At 41.0% G+C, this 13,659-nt stretch overlaps 1 protein-coding gene across 1 annotated transcript in view; it reads left to right on the forward strand.

Annotated features, from left to right (window-relative positions):
• FTO (FTO alpha-ketoglutarate dependent dioxygenase) overlaps positions 1-13,659 on the forward strand; it is a 431,926-nt gene that overhangs the window by 275,774 nt on the left and 142,493 nt on the right. The window contains exons 13-16 of the mRNA XM_065028667.1: positions 7,045-7,121; positions 7,565-7,630; positions 8,459-8,619; positions 8,704-10,072. The gene's annotated coding sequence lies outside the window, so the exon portion shown is untranslated. The remainder of the gene's footprint in view (positions 1-7,044; positions 7,122-7,564; positions 7,631-8,458; positions 8,620-8,703; positions 10,073-13,659) is intronic.

Raw genomic sequence — 13,659 nt, forward strand, 5'->3', positions numbered from 1 at the left:
TGCAGATTGAAACAAGGGAGGATCAAGTGTCCCAGTTGTGTTTAAAGGAAGTAAATCTTTAAGAAATGATTGTGGAACAGATGTTAAATAAATGATTTGGAGTTAAGATCTGTGACAGAGCGGTGTACCTAGGGAGACTCTTTAATAGCAAAAATCTTACTGTGACTTAGACTTATGGCTGATAAAGGGAAATTGGACTTTTAAAATTGTTACAACTACATAATGCAGTGATTTAACACAAAAGTAGAAAAATGAGTCTCCAACATGAATATGATTTTAAGCCAATGATCACTTATTGTAAGAAAGGACCTAATATCTGTCAGTTGAAGAGATACATTGAGGTTTTCAGATTGGAATTTCCATGACGTTTGGTTATACACAGCACTGAGATGGGTGTGCTGGTGAGGGTGGGTGGAACTGGGAATTGTCTCTGCCTTTAGCAGGGTGGAAATTAGACTTTGAGGACAAGTGTTCTATTTGCTGTCTGGCTGTTGATGAGGCTTTAGTATATACAATATCGATACAAAAAAATAAAATATTGCATGCATGTGTAGTTTTTAGGAATGACCTATATGTATCTTCACACAGAGTAACATGTAATTGATGTAAATGGCCTAATGAATAACTAAAGCTCCTTTTCTACAGGGAAAAAACCCCAAACACATTAAGTAGGTGAGGCGTACTAGGCTTTGCCTCAGAGTTGCACTCATTCTTGTTAGTTCTACTCTGTAATACATATATCCACATACATGTAAGAGTTCACAGCTTTGAAACTAAGTCTTGCTGGTTTTCAGTCTTACATAAATAAGTTTGTCAGGAGTACATTTCGTGATCCTCCTGCTTCAGGGCAGTTCAGTACAAAGGCAACACTTAGGTTGTAAGCCTTACACATACCTTACACCTGAACCGGCCATTCACAGGCATAGCAGCAAATCTTTTGTTTGTAGAGGCAACTGAAATATTAACAAAATGGAATTTCTTTTTACTGAAATGTTTTGTTGCTGCTCTTTTACATGTTGACTCACTTTTGTATTATAAGTTGTATGCAAAGATCGCTATGGAGAAAAAAGAAAGCCGAATTTGTGCTCCTTGGTCTGATGTTTACAGTAGAAATGTTTCCCAACCTCAAAAGCAAAGCCTTTCATGAATATAAAGAACAATTAATGCATTCATTCAAACCTGGAGATTGTAAATACTTTTGTTGTTAAAGCTACATGAATAGTGTTATGGCATAAAGGGAAATACAAATTCAAAATAGCTTACCTTTTGCATGGTGGTAGCATTGGCTACGGCATATACAAAAAGAGAAGGGAAAAGATGTAGTTTGTTTCACCCTGATGATGAAGGTTCGGGACTTTCAGATTATATGAAAGGATAGCAAATAGTTTTAAAATAAAAAACCCCTACATATTCATTACTCCCAAGGAGACTTATGTGCTCGTCATAAGGGAAGTAATTTGGCCTGTAGTATATAAAAAGATACCTTGTTCTGCTCTCGTTGAAAGAGCACTTGTGTTCATTACTTGAGGCAGGGATGTGTTCCTTCTGTTGGTAATAAATACTATGCATTGATAATAAATATTATAAGGCTAGACTCGTGCTAACAGTTTTACATACTGGTCATAATGAGATCAACAATATGGCTGAAGAAAATGGGATTTTAGAGTCCTAGGCCCTAGGATATAATTTTGTTTTATCCCTATCCTGCACCCAGTGTATCTCTGAATGTATGAGAACTTTGTGCCATTCTCAACAATCACAGAGAAATGCTGTGGAAATGAAAAGATGAGATTAAAATGCATTAGAGCTATCTCCCATCACACTGAGAAACTGTTTGCTTCACCAGGTCTCTCCTCCTGGTGAACTGACCCAAGGCACCAGGCATGGTTGGCATATCTTCCCTCCTCTGATGTCCCACAAAGAGACTGCTGCTGGGCACCGGTGTGAGGGGCTGGAGTCTCCTGAGGAGTTGAAGTTCTTACTTTTGCTTGTACAAACACATCTGTCTTGGCAATGGCTTCTGTTTCTGCCCCCAGCACAGGTTGCTTGTGCCTGGACAAAAGGAGCCCAAGACCAAAAGGTGGCTCTGCACCAGACTTCTTGCAAGTATAACTGGGATCAATGTCCACGTCACTGCTGAGGTGTTTGTGCGTGTTTTCCATGGGTGGCAAAGTCCTTCATCCTGCTCAGAACTGGGTGGCAGTGAGTGTCACCTCTCCATCACTGCCAGGCACAAGGTTACTTTAGGCTGCAGAACCCCAGGGCTGTACCGCAGCTCAGCAGATGTACACATTGCCTTGCAGAACAGAAGGGAAACTTCAGCCTGAATCCATTGGAAGTATCATATGACAGCACAAGCAAAAATTAGTGTTGTAATTGTGTGTGCATTTGAACTTTTCCAAATGTACTTGAGTTTATTGAAACAATAGTCGGCACGCATCCTTTTCGGTGCAGTTTGCCTGATGGAAAGCTGTAGTTTGCAGATGACCAATCTCTTAGTCACCTGCACTGTGAAAAGCATGGTGTGTGTACTTTTAGGTTGTGTAATGCAGGTACAAAGCATCGTGACTCAGGCATGGACTTGAAAAGGAGAGAAATGAATTAAGAGTATCTGCCAGATGATAACTGCGTGAATGTGCCTATTTAAAAAGACTTCCCCGTGTTTTCAGAAGCCACCAGCTGTTGATCAACTCTGCTTAAAATCTACGCTAAGCATTTCTGAGACAGGTTTGTAGAAGTCCTGAGTGCTAAGCTCTCCCACTGGAGTTGAAAACCATTCTTTAAATTATTCTTTTGTGGGAAATCTTCATGTGAGCAAACATGGTAAGTTCACAAGCTGTATTTATGAGAACCAAGTGGCAGGTGAGATGTTCAGCCCCTTGATAGGCACATGTGACCCAGTGGCCCTGTCCTGCACAGTGCAGAGGCCCTTTACATCCTACCCTGAATGGTTGTTGAAAGCAATGGGAAATGTAATGGATAAGGGGCTTGGCACTTCAAAACAGGAGACCTAATTTGTGCACACAATGGCAGTCATCCAAAAATTAAGCAAACATGTTGAGAGGTAAAATTTGCAAGACACAAATTGTAAAATTGGAGAAAGAATTTCCAAGAGCACTTATGTATAGCTACAAAGAAAAGAAAGAATCAGACACAGACTAAGAAATTCATGACATAATAAAATTTATGGTCTACTACATTATGGTGTGATCTATCTTTTTCTAAACATGCAAATACAAAATAAATCTGCAGAAGGAATTAATTACTTGCCTAATGTCAGGTTTCAAACACAAATCGTTTGATTACAAAAGAGCACCTGAAGCCACTGATGTATCTTATTTGCCTTGCCTTTGCGTAATTTAAGAACCCAATTGATATTTCTTAATTTGGTATTTTAGGAAATTCCCTCCAGGGTGAAGCACTTTCTTTCCAGATTTCCTCCGAGTACAAATTTTCTATGGTCAAGTTCTAAGATCTTGACACTAGTTTAACAATAGCAATACAAATATGTTACTATAAGAACCCCATTCTCTTTAATTTTTTGCTTCCATCATGTTGCAAACCCAGACAGAAAATATGAGCCTCTCTATGTGGAATTGTAGAGAGGCAGAGATGAAGCCACGTAGAAAAGATGCTGCCAAGGGCCAAGGCACCAGTACGTCACTGGGGCCAACATGTGCACTTTAGCCTTACATATTGCAAAACTTTTTTCCATCTACATCTTTAAGTTTTGCTTTTGTTTTTCAGATTCCCCTTTTAGAACTGAGCAAAAGGTGGTGAATTAGATGCAGCAGATAGTGATATTGTGATAATGTTAGAAAATAGTGTGGATCTTTGTAGCAATATTGCAACTGTCATTGGGATATTCTTATTTATTTGGGCCTTGAAGAATTAGTCATGGAACAAGACTTTGTGTGAACACAGAACAAAAACGAAGGTCCAGACACTGAGACTTAGAAATGAGTGAGATATTTTTTGCAAGATTGCCTGCAGCTGGCTCTGCCACTGCCTTTTTTCATAGTGTAATGCTTGCTCGCCATACAACTTGGCTGAAATTGGTATGCAAGAAAAGATGCATCAAAGTCAGCAATTAAAGTGACTTCATCTAACTTGTTCAGACAGTTGAAGTAGCCGTGTTTGATTTTGCTTAGGAAATCATTAGCACCTTAACAGAAGGCAGGAAACTTTGAGCAAGATGTGATAGATGCAGATCAATATAATGTGTAAAGATTTTGTTTCGCTGTGTTATTGACACCTGGTACAAGAACTGGTTTATGGCCAGTTCTCTCGGAAAGTTTGCATAATTGTTCAATACTGGTCTAGTGTTTTACATGGGAAATATCGCAAGCACCATTCAGGTTATGTTTTCTATTACTTTCTTTTTTTTTCTCCTGCAGGGACTGTTTATCTGTATTTCAAAGGATTATTTATGAGTAGGTACATAACCAGATCCAGTCAGTGGGATATCCCAGTGAGCACAGAACTGACCATGGACGTCTGGTTGAGGAAGATGAGAACAGCCAAGCTGTGAAATTTGGGTGACACAGGTGGGCAGAGCCAGCTGTGCAGTCCCACCTGAGCTGAACAGGGTCAGGAGGTTCTGGAGCTTCCCCCAAACACACGAGCACTCATCTTACATAAGCTTACTGTCTGTCATATCTCCTGGCACAACGGTGCACATTTTTTCTGTTGTATTTTGTCAGGATTATCTGGTTTAATTTGAACACTTTTTACTTTCCGAAGTCAATGGCTTTGGCAGAGCAGATGAGGGCTCAGTGGAGGTGAGCAGCACAGGGTAGGCACCCGTCACCTCCTAACCCATCTCAGCTGCAATCAGGGACCAGACACTAAAAGTGCTTTTTTCCTAGCTGGGTTTAGTTCACTTGGTTTACAGTGCTCTAGCAAAATAATTTCACATACTGCCTTAACCCACAATTAATTCCTTAGTGATCTTGTCAAGTTATTTGCAGGTTTGAACACCAGACCATGGATTGTGTTGCCTAGTTAAAGGATGCTCAGCATACATTCAAACTGCCTGTCCCTGACTATCAGATGGGCACAGACCATTCCCAGTGGACATGCATGGCTTATTTCCCTTCCCCTGGACCGCAGAAGGAACGCTTTGGGTGTGCTATAGCTGGGATAAAAGGGCTGGAGCTGTCAAGGCCCTTAGGGCACTCAGAGGTCTCAGTGGCCCCAACCAGCCCCACATGGGTCCTCCCCACACCCCCACCCCAGGTGCTGTGCTTCAGCTCAGCCGTGCCCCTACCTGCCCATGGACCACTCATCCAGACCACAACCACTCAGCTGATCTCCTTGCTTGACCTCAGCTCTGCTTTGGCACCTTGTACCATGGGGTGGGTCCTACCCTGCCAGCTGTGCGATCCCCGTCCCTCAGGGGGCAGCTGGCCCACACGCTCCATGATAGGCAAGGTGAAATGGCCCCTACTTTTGGCCTGGACAACAGGTAGCTGTACTGCAGGAGGACACAGTTGGTGAAGGGACTTCCTCTTGGAGATGATTTGTAAGTAGCCTTAGGGAAATAAGCAGTAATTTTCTCGGTTTCAGGCTGTAGAGTCTCTGTGTTGATTTGGTTTGGATGAATGTCTGGCCAGTGGGTTTACACTTGATGGTAATGAGTCCAGCCACCTGTCTGCACCCAGAGACGTGGCTTTAGCTCTGCTTTGCTTTTACATTTTTGATGGAGCAGCTAATACCAGCATGCTGGTGAATATAAAGGAATTCTTCTGTCTCTGGTGTGGTAGTAGCAGTCTCCATCACAAAAATGGTGTAGGCTACATTCATAACTTTATTGTCCTTTGGTGGATTTAGCTTTACCTTTTCTACTGCCTGAAGCTGTGAGCAATTTTGAAAGGTCCTACAGCACTACCTTATTCCTTAAATCTTTGACTGTAGACCTTACTTATGCAGTATCTCCATACCAAAATCTTGAGGGTAATAAAGAGAATTTTCTTTTTTAAATGCACTTTTGAATTCTTTAGTATGTTTGAAGGGGAACAGGGGGCTCTTGAATATCTCTCATTTTGTTCTATCTGTATTGCTTTAAGCTGTTCTCTTTTGTCAGGATCCTGTTAATGTAGTTCCCCCACTGCACTGTCTCCGTATGGCATTTCCTTTGGAAGACAGGCATTTGCAATGCTTTATTTAACTTGAAGATATGGTCACATAAGAGTGTTTAGTGTTCTCAAGGGAAGGAAAACTTAAAAGGCGGGTAGGTTTATGTGAATAAGCAGGTTGGCATGAATAACTATGGTATTTAATAGAAGAGAAACTTTAAACACCTTAGCAAATGTGTCGGTGTGTGAAGTTATACAGCAGTTTGACTTGTTCGGTTTTGAATTTACGTGGGGCTCAGCTCTGCAGAGCATCGCAAGGGAGTGAAATTTGGGACTTGTGCAGTCAGCAGGAGTCAGAGACCGCACTGCCTGGCTCGGTCGTACACGGTTCCTTTCTGAATTTAGCCCATGCCCACCACATGAAAATAGTACTATTTACTCAGGTGCACATTGCAGTGATCACTTAACAGTTACAATACACCTTTAGAATGAAGATTCCAGCTTTGTAAGCTTCTATGAGTTTATGTCTTATGATAACTGATGCTTTTTTTGGACCCCAGCTTTAAGATCTCGTTTAAAATAGACAAAAATTTGTAGCTTAGCTGGTTGGGGAGAAAAATGTAAAAAACAATTTAACTGTAACAAAGTTAATGTCAGAGAAAAATGAAAATAAATCCAGAATGCATTTATTTTTTCAGAAAGTTTGTGATTTTTACAGCAATGATTAAAGGGATAGCGGTGTTGCAATCAACAGAACCCAGATACTGCAATGAGTATTGCTTAATATAGAGAATCTATATACTTAAAGACTTAGCCTAGTACCTATTTTGAAACCATGCTCAAAGGAACAGAAAAGCTCAATAATTCAGTAAGCCTGACACCTCAAAGAGGCAAGGAGTAGGCTGAATCCCTCTTCTGTAGTAACTAAAGAAGGGCTTATATGCATGTATACTGTATTTTTTCAAAGGGTATTATGGCTCCAGTTCTGATGTGAGCAGCCTGATCGCTGAAGAGGGGATGAGGATACATCCACACCTCCCGCTGGTAATGCATCCCCTCCTGCTGCCCAGCACTGGGAGGCTTTCAACGCCACAGAGCCTTGAGTTACCCCAAATCTGGCGTCCTTGTAACGGGTTAATCACCACTTGGAGTGAGAATAGTCCCATTGCTTCCAAATCTGTGTGTGTTGGCTTTTCAGCCCAAGTAAGATCAAGATTCAGATGGAATAAGTCAGAGAATGGAAGAAAGACGAGCAGTACATGAATTACACCCTCCCCAGTTTTTCTCCTGTTCCTGATTCACATCCTTTGAAGTATTCCGCTTTTTCTCCCTTCCTATAAAAAACACTGGGGACAGAGGAAGAGCAATAAAATATTCCCAAATAACCCTTCACAGCTACAAATAATAAATATTTCATTTTTTGAGTTATTTATGTTTTGTGTGCTCCCAAATAGCATTTAATTTCTTCCTTTCTTCTCCGCCTTTAGCTTTAATTAAGTTTCATTCCTTGCCTGTCAAACTTTGGTGCCTCCTTTGTAACAGCTTGCTTCCAGGTGAGTTTTTCTGGGCTAATTCAGTCCTTGTTTTGTGTTTTCAGAGATTATTGGTAAGACTGTCTCTCTAGTCTGGCTCTGACCAAGTTATTAACAAGGAATTTCCACTTAGTGCTTCTCCCTGACTCACAAAATTGAGCTGGGAGAGAATAAAATGAATAAAAGCAAGCCAAATAATGCAGAAGAGGGATCTCGGTTTGTCTTAAGTGTCACCTGCCTTGTATCTGCTATGAAAATAGTAGATGTAAATTCCAGATTTAATGTGCAGGCTTCCCACACACTGGTTTTTATGACGCATCTGTCATTTGACAACAGGTTTGTCTTGAGCACTGAGCCGGCTCCTGTAGCTGGAGTTGTGTGTGATCAGCGTCTCCCCAGCTGGTTGGAGCTGTTGTGGCTCAGGGTCCGTCGCTATCTCTGCAAACTTCCCACCCTTCCTTGTAGAGGGAGTTTGGATTTGCCTTGCTTTGAGTGACAGTACAAGTCAAACACCTGTACTTACATTGGAGTAATAAGTTAATGATATATCAGAAGACATTGAATAAAATGACAACTGAATTTTTGCTCTGTATGCTCTGCAGCAGAGAGACAATTTTTTTGTGTACAGTACCTGCTCCCATTAACTGGGTATCTCCATGGAATGTCTTTGGGATCAGGTCCTCGATGGTGTCAGTGAGTTCTCGGCAGTGGGACAGATGTAACGGTACATGTGAAATATAGGGCTTTGAACTAGAGTGTGCCAGATATTTCCAGGGGGAAAAAAATGTTATCTATAAAGTGGCTTGTACTGTAACTGTGCTCCAATTCAAAGTCTTTCTTTACTCCTAGGTGGACAGTCCTGTTTCACATTGCTCCTTCCGTCTGCCCACTGTGCTGCCACACGCCGACAACGTGCAGCCTCTTCCGTGGTGTGTTTTAGGAGCTTTTTTAAAATACGTATCAGCCAATTCAGACCTGCTAAAGGAAGGTCCCAGTTTGTGATCCAACAGGTGCATGAGGGGAGAGGGACTGGGGGCAGAATGTAGCAGAGATGGAAATCATTGACTAAAATTCCTTTTATCTTCCATCTCTAGGTGTTTCAACTAATTTGAGTCCAGAAGTCCCCCAAGTTCAGCGTCACTGTTGGGCACAGTCTCCTGTTAACCAACTTGTGTCACAAATGGCAAAAGCTGATATGAACAGTCTGACACATCTTCTCCACTCTCTGTTTCTTCATTCCTCCTTAGGTGTTGCCACAAGTAACAGTTCAGTGAAGTGAATACATCTTTCACTCAAATACATTTTCTCAAATATAAATTAGTCTTGGTGTTACAACTCACATGTTTTGAATGGGCCTGTCTGGGTCGAAAAAGGAGCAAGCCATGTTTGGGTTGGACAGTAGGTTTGTAAGTAGGTAGTATCATTTCTGTGACTCACTGTTCTGTATTGTACGTTATGTGCTACATTACACGTTAGGACTTCTCAGTATCCTTTTGTAGAGAACTCCCTCAATATTTTTTCGCAATTAAGAGCTGCTGCTCTTCATGGCAAGCTCTTTGTACCTCTAATAAAGCCTGCTTTCTCCCAGGCAGTCTCGAGGCATGCCGGGACCACGCAGACTGCTGTGTCCTCACTTCAGCGCTGGCCTATGACCCTACAAGTAGGGTCAGTCAACATGCTACAAAGCTTTCCTTACCGTTTATCAAATAACAAAGCAAACCAAATTGCATAGTTTCTATAGCAGGCCACTACAGTATGTAAACTGCAGAGAGGGCTTACACCGTTTGCTCATTCTGCGGTGCCGACAACATGAAAGGCCCTTTCGTTCCAGTGCCCAGAGCCCGTATTTGCCAATCTCACCTATTACCGGGCAACAAAGGGGCTGCAGAGGTTGAGCAAGCAAATGGAAAATGAAAATGGAAGAAAAAACAATTGCCCAGCTTTGAAGAAATGTTTGTCTAAAATGTATGCAGACATGTCTCGGGCAGTTTATAGGTGCTGAGGTCCCCTTTCTCCAGCTGGGAGCTGCACTCCCTCTGCAATCATAGAGTCAAAGAGAGGCTGAGGCAACATCTCCTGTTACTGTATAATGTATTTATCCTCCGAACTGGTGAAATGCTCAATAGCTGTCGTGATTAATCAATTGCATTCGTATTTTATCTCGGGCAGCCCCAGTGGTGCACGTCACTGCAGAAATCTTTTTGGGGATGTGGAGCAATATTGCCTGTGCTGTCAAAATCAGCTTCCCTGCTTTTGGAGTGATGAAAACACATCAGGTGATTTGTCACTATTCAGAAAGTCTGCTTAAAGCTGCTAACAAGCTAAGCTGTGGAGAGACCTCTTCTTCCAGATCTAGCTGCCTCACTGAAGGAAGCTACTGCTCCCAGGTGTGGGTTCCTGTTCTCCATCCATTCCGAGGCCTTTCTGCCACTCCTGGTCTGCTGCAGGCTTGGTTCACATCAGGTGAGCGTGGATGGCTTGACATAGACCAGTCACGTAAACTGTGTGAGCTAGTTTTGATTATTTTGCATGAGCTCTACCAAGTGCCTGTACCCTCTGCTAGGGGAGTGATCACAGGCATGTATTGTCAGTCATCAGTCTGCTCCTGGAGCAGCCTTGTAAGGAAGGGTGTGCCCAAAGCCTAGGACTTGGGTGGTGTGCTGGCTTCTGAGAGTGATAAATTTACTTTGTGAATGGTGGTAGGGACTTGTGTTGCCCTCTACTCAGCAGTGGTGGGACCACATCTGGAGTGCTGTGTCTGGTTCTAGGCTCCCCTGTACAAGAGATGTGGGTGTATCGAAGTGAGTCCAGCAGAAGACCACAAAGATGATGAAAGGTTTGGAGCATCTCTCGTATGAGGAGAGGCTGAGAGAGGTGGGCTTATTTAGTCTTGAGAAGAGAACACTCATGGGGGACCTTGTCATTGTGAATAAATGCCTGATGGCATGTGGAGTAAAGAAATGGAGAGCCAGGCACTTTACAGTAGCGTCTGATGAAAAGATAATAGACAATGGGCACAGATTGGACAAACAAGACATTCTGTTTAAACATAAGAAAACCTTTTTTACCATAAGGGTGGTCAAATACTGGAACAATTTGCACAGGGAGGTTGTGGAGTTTCCACCCTTGGAGATATTAAAAAGCCAACTGGACCTGGTCCTGGGCACCCTGCTCCAGCTGACCCTGCTTGAACATGAGGTTGGACTAGACTATTTCCAGAGGTCCCTTCCCACCTTGTCTGTTCTGGGTGATTCTGTGATTCAGCAGTTACAAAGGGCGTACAGTGAGCATGGCACCTCTTCTGAATCTACATTTCAGCAGTGCTGAAGAGCTTCCATGGATGGAAGAGATGAAAAGTACATGTGGATGGCAACCATCTTCCCTTTGAAAAGGAGCCAGTATGTGGTGGTATGAGGATATCTACATACATCCACAGAGAAACTTTTCTGACTTTTTTTTTTTTTTTTAATCAGCAAAACAGTTGTTTTAATGGAAGGAGCTTATCTAGGCAGAAAGTAGAGAATTCTTCCCAAGGAAAGAGAAGCAAGGGGTGAGTGCAGCAGGATAAATGGTGATTGCACAAGAGTTGGCAAAAGCAACTATTTCCAAATATAATGGCATTAAGTGTTCATTGTGAAATTAGATCAGCTTTTTAAGAGCTGCAGGGTGAAAAAACACAGTATTCAGCTAATTAGACAAAGTTAAAAGATAATGTTAAACACTTTTCCTTCAAAAAGTATTTGTCTGCACTACCATGCATTTTAAAATAGGACTGCTTGAGATGGCAGTGTTATCAAATGATCTGCCATTAAAGGAATTATAATTCAGGTCTTTTTAATTCCCTATTGTGGAAATCTTTAAATTAGAACATATCTAAACTGTACAAATCTGTAGTTCTACTAGAACAATGCTGACACAGTTCTCTGATGTTCATTAAAAATTTTTATGCCTTGATTTCTATATAATGGAACGTGAGGAAATTTAACTATACTTACTGGATTTTTGCCCAGTCCAGCTAATTACTAAACCATCTGCCCAACTTTAAACGTGTAAGTAGTTTAATCAAAGTTGGTAAGAATACTGACGTGCTTCAATGAACTGAAACTCTAGTTACCATTCTTCATTTTGAGTGCCACAAGTCAAAGGCTATCGCTTTTAAGAATACAAGTCAAGTAGTTAGGCATCTAAAGTATATCAAGTTGAGAATATTAAAACTGACATCAAATGAATGGTTACTTTTGATAACTTACATCTGTGCCTTTAAAACCAGGCCTTATTCTTGCATATGCTTATCGGCTGTTAAAAGCGCATTGCTCAGCAACTTTGAGGTGCTTTAATAGACTCCAGCAACAAGAAAGCTTGGTGATGAACCTCCTTTGCAATTAAAAAAAAAACTATTCCTCAGAGCAAAAATAGATATTTTATAATAGATATTTTATATTCTTTCAATAACAAAGCAATTTGATTTTTTTTTTCTTTAACCAAAGGAATGTAACATTAACAACTGTAGGAAAAATAATGTTACTTGAGTATATACTTCCATTCTGTTTGGCTTTTAACTAACCTTTTTTTTTATTTTAATTTGCTAAAGCTTTTTGAGATTGGAAGAACTGGTGCAGGACTGGGGCATAATTTGAAACAGACATTTGGTTAGCATTGGAAGTTTAATGTCTATGGGGTTTTTTGTTGCTTGTTTGTTTGTTTGTTTGTTTTATGAGAGTTGCTGTCCTCCTCCTAAAGATATCATGGGTCCAAATTATTTGTTTTGCTCGTCTTATGCCAGATTCTGGTTATACAAAAAATCTAGCGTTGTGCTTGTCCTTAAGCATATGCCTCTGTATACTCCTACTTAAGGACGTGTGTACTGGTGTAGCTTGTTGAATTAAAAGCCAGAAGCATATAGTAATTTGATTATAAAGTGTACTTGTCTATCCCTGGGGGCCATGGGCATGCTTTGAGTATTTAGTATAATATTTTCAGTCTTTGCTACAAGAACAGCCACCGCAAAACAAATCTGAAAATAATTCCACAACTCGTGCCACATGTCTGCCATTCCCCACGTAATCTGCGCGTGGGGAAGCAACGAGCTGCTTCCATCAGACCCTCTCGTGCTCAGCCTTGGGGACAAATCTCCCCGTGATCGGGGTCACCCCATGTTCAGGGCTTTGAAGAAGGTGCCGAACTGTCTCGCAATCTGGGTACCATAAGGAGCTCCTAAGCTGCATTTGTTCAGATAATTAAAAGTATGTTTTCAAGCAGTAATTGTGAGGTCATGCGCTGCCATTCAAATATTTGATTTTATATAATTAAACAGTGTGTTACTGTTCCTTACAAACACATTCTATCTTAATGATTTTATCTTATTGCATTTATTTGGGAAGTATCTGGAGAACATTGTGCCTGGCATGGAAGTTAGTTGCTAGCCTATTGAAACTTTTTTTTTTCAGAGTTGTAAGGGGATTTTCTTAGCCTGTCTCAAATTAACGGAGTGCACTTGAAAGAAATTTGCAGTTCTGTCTTTGTCTGCTGATGGAAAGACTCCCACATGCTTCTGTAGAAGCTAGTCTGGGTGGAGAGATGAAAAAGATGTTGTTAATTCTGTGGGAAACCTTGCATATAAGGAATAAATTGAAAAATTGTTTTTTATAAAGGATCTGCCCAGTGTTCTCCTGACTAAATTGGTCCAAACATAAGTAGTATTACTAGTCAACAACATCCCAAACCAGTTCTTTGTCAACCTGTTTGTATTATTTCCTACCTGAAAATAGCTGCACAAAAGTTTTCCAACCTGTTTACATATCAGGAAAAAAAAAAAGAGATGGAAGATAAGGCTTTTTAAAGTGATTTTTTTAAAAAATATTTCTCAAATATAATCTTAAGGAAATTATACAGTATTTTCTGAAGAAAGAAGGGAAAAAAAAAAGGCAGCACACCATAGGCAAATGGTACTTGCTTTGAGACTGGTTTTTGTTGTTATTAAAATAACAAGTAAATACAATAAGTGCTTCATGAAGTTTCGTATGGAAACAAAAGAAATTATAACAGCTTGC

This window comes from Columba livia, chromosome 13, assembly GCF_036013475.1.
Source record: "Columba livia isolate bColLiv1 breed racing homer chromosome 13, bColLiv1.pat.W.v2, whole genome shotgun sequence".
NCBI classification, from domain to species: domain Eukaryota; kingdom Metazoa; phylum Chordata; class Aves; order Columbiformes; family Columbidae; genus Columba; species Columba livia.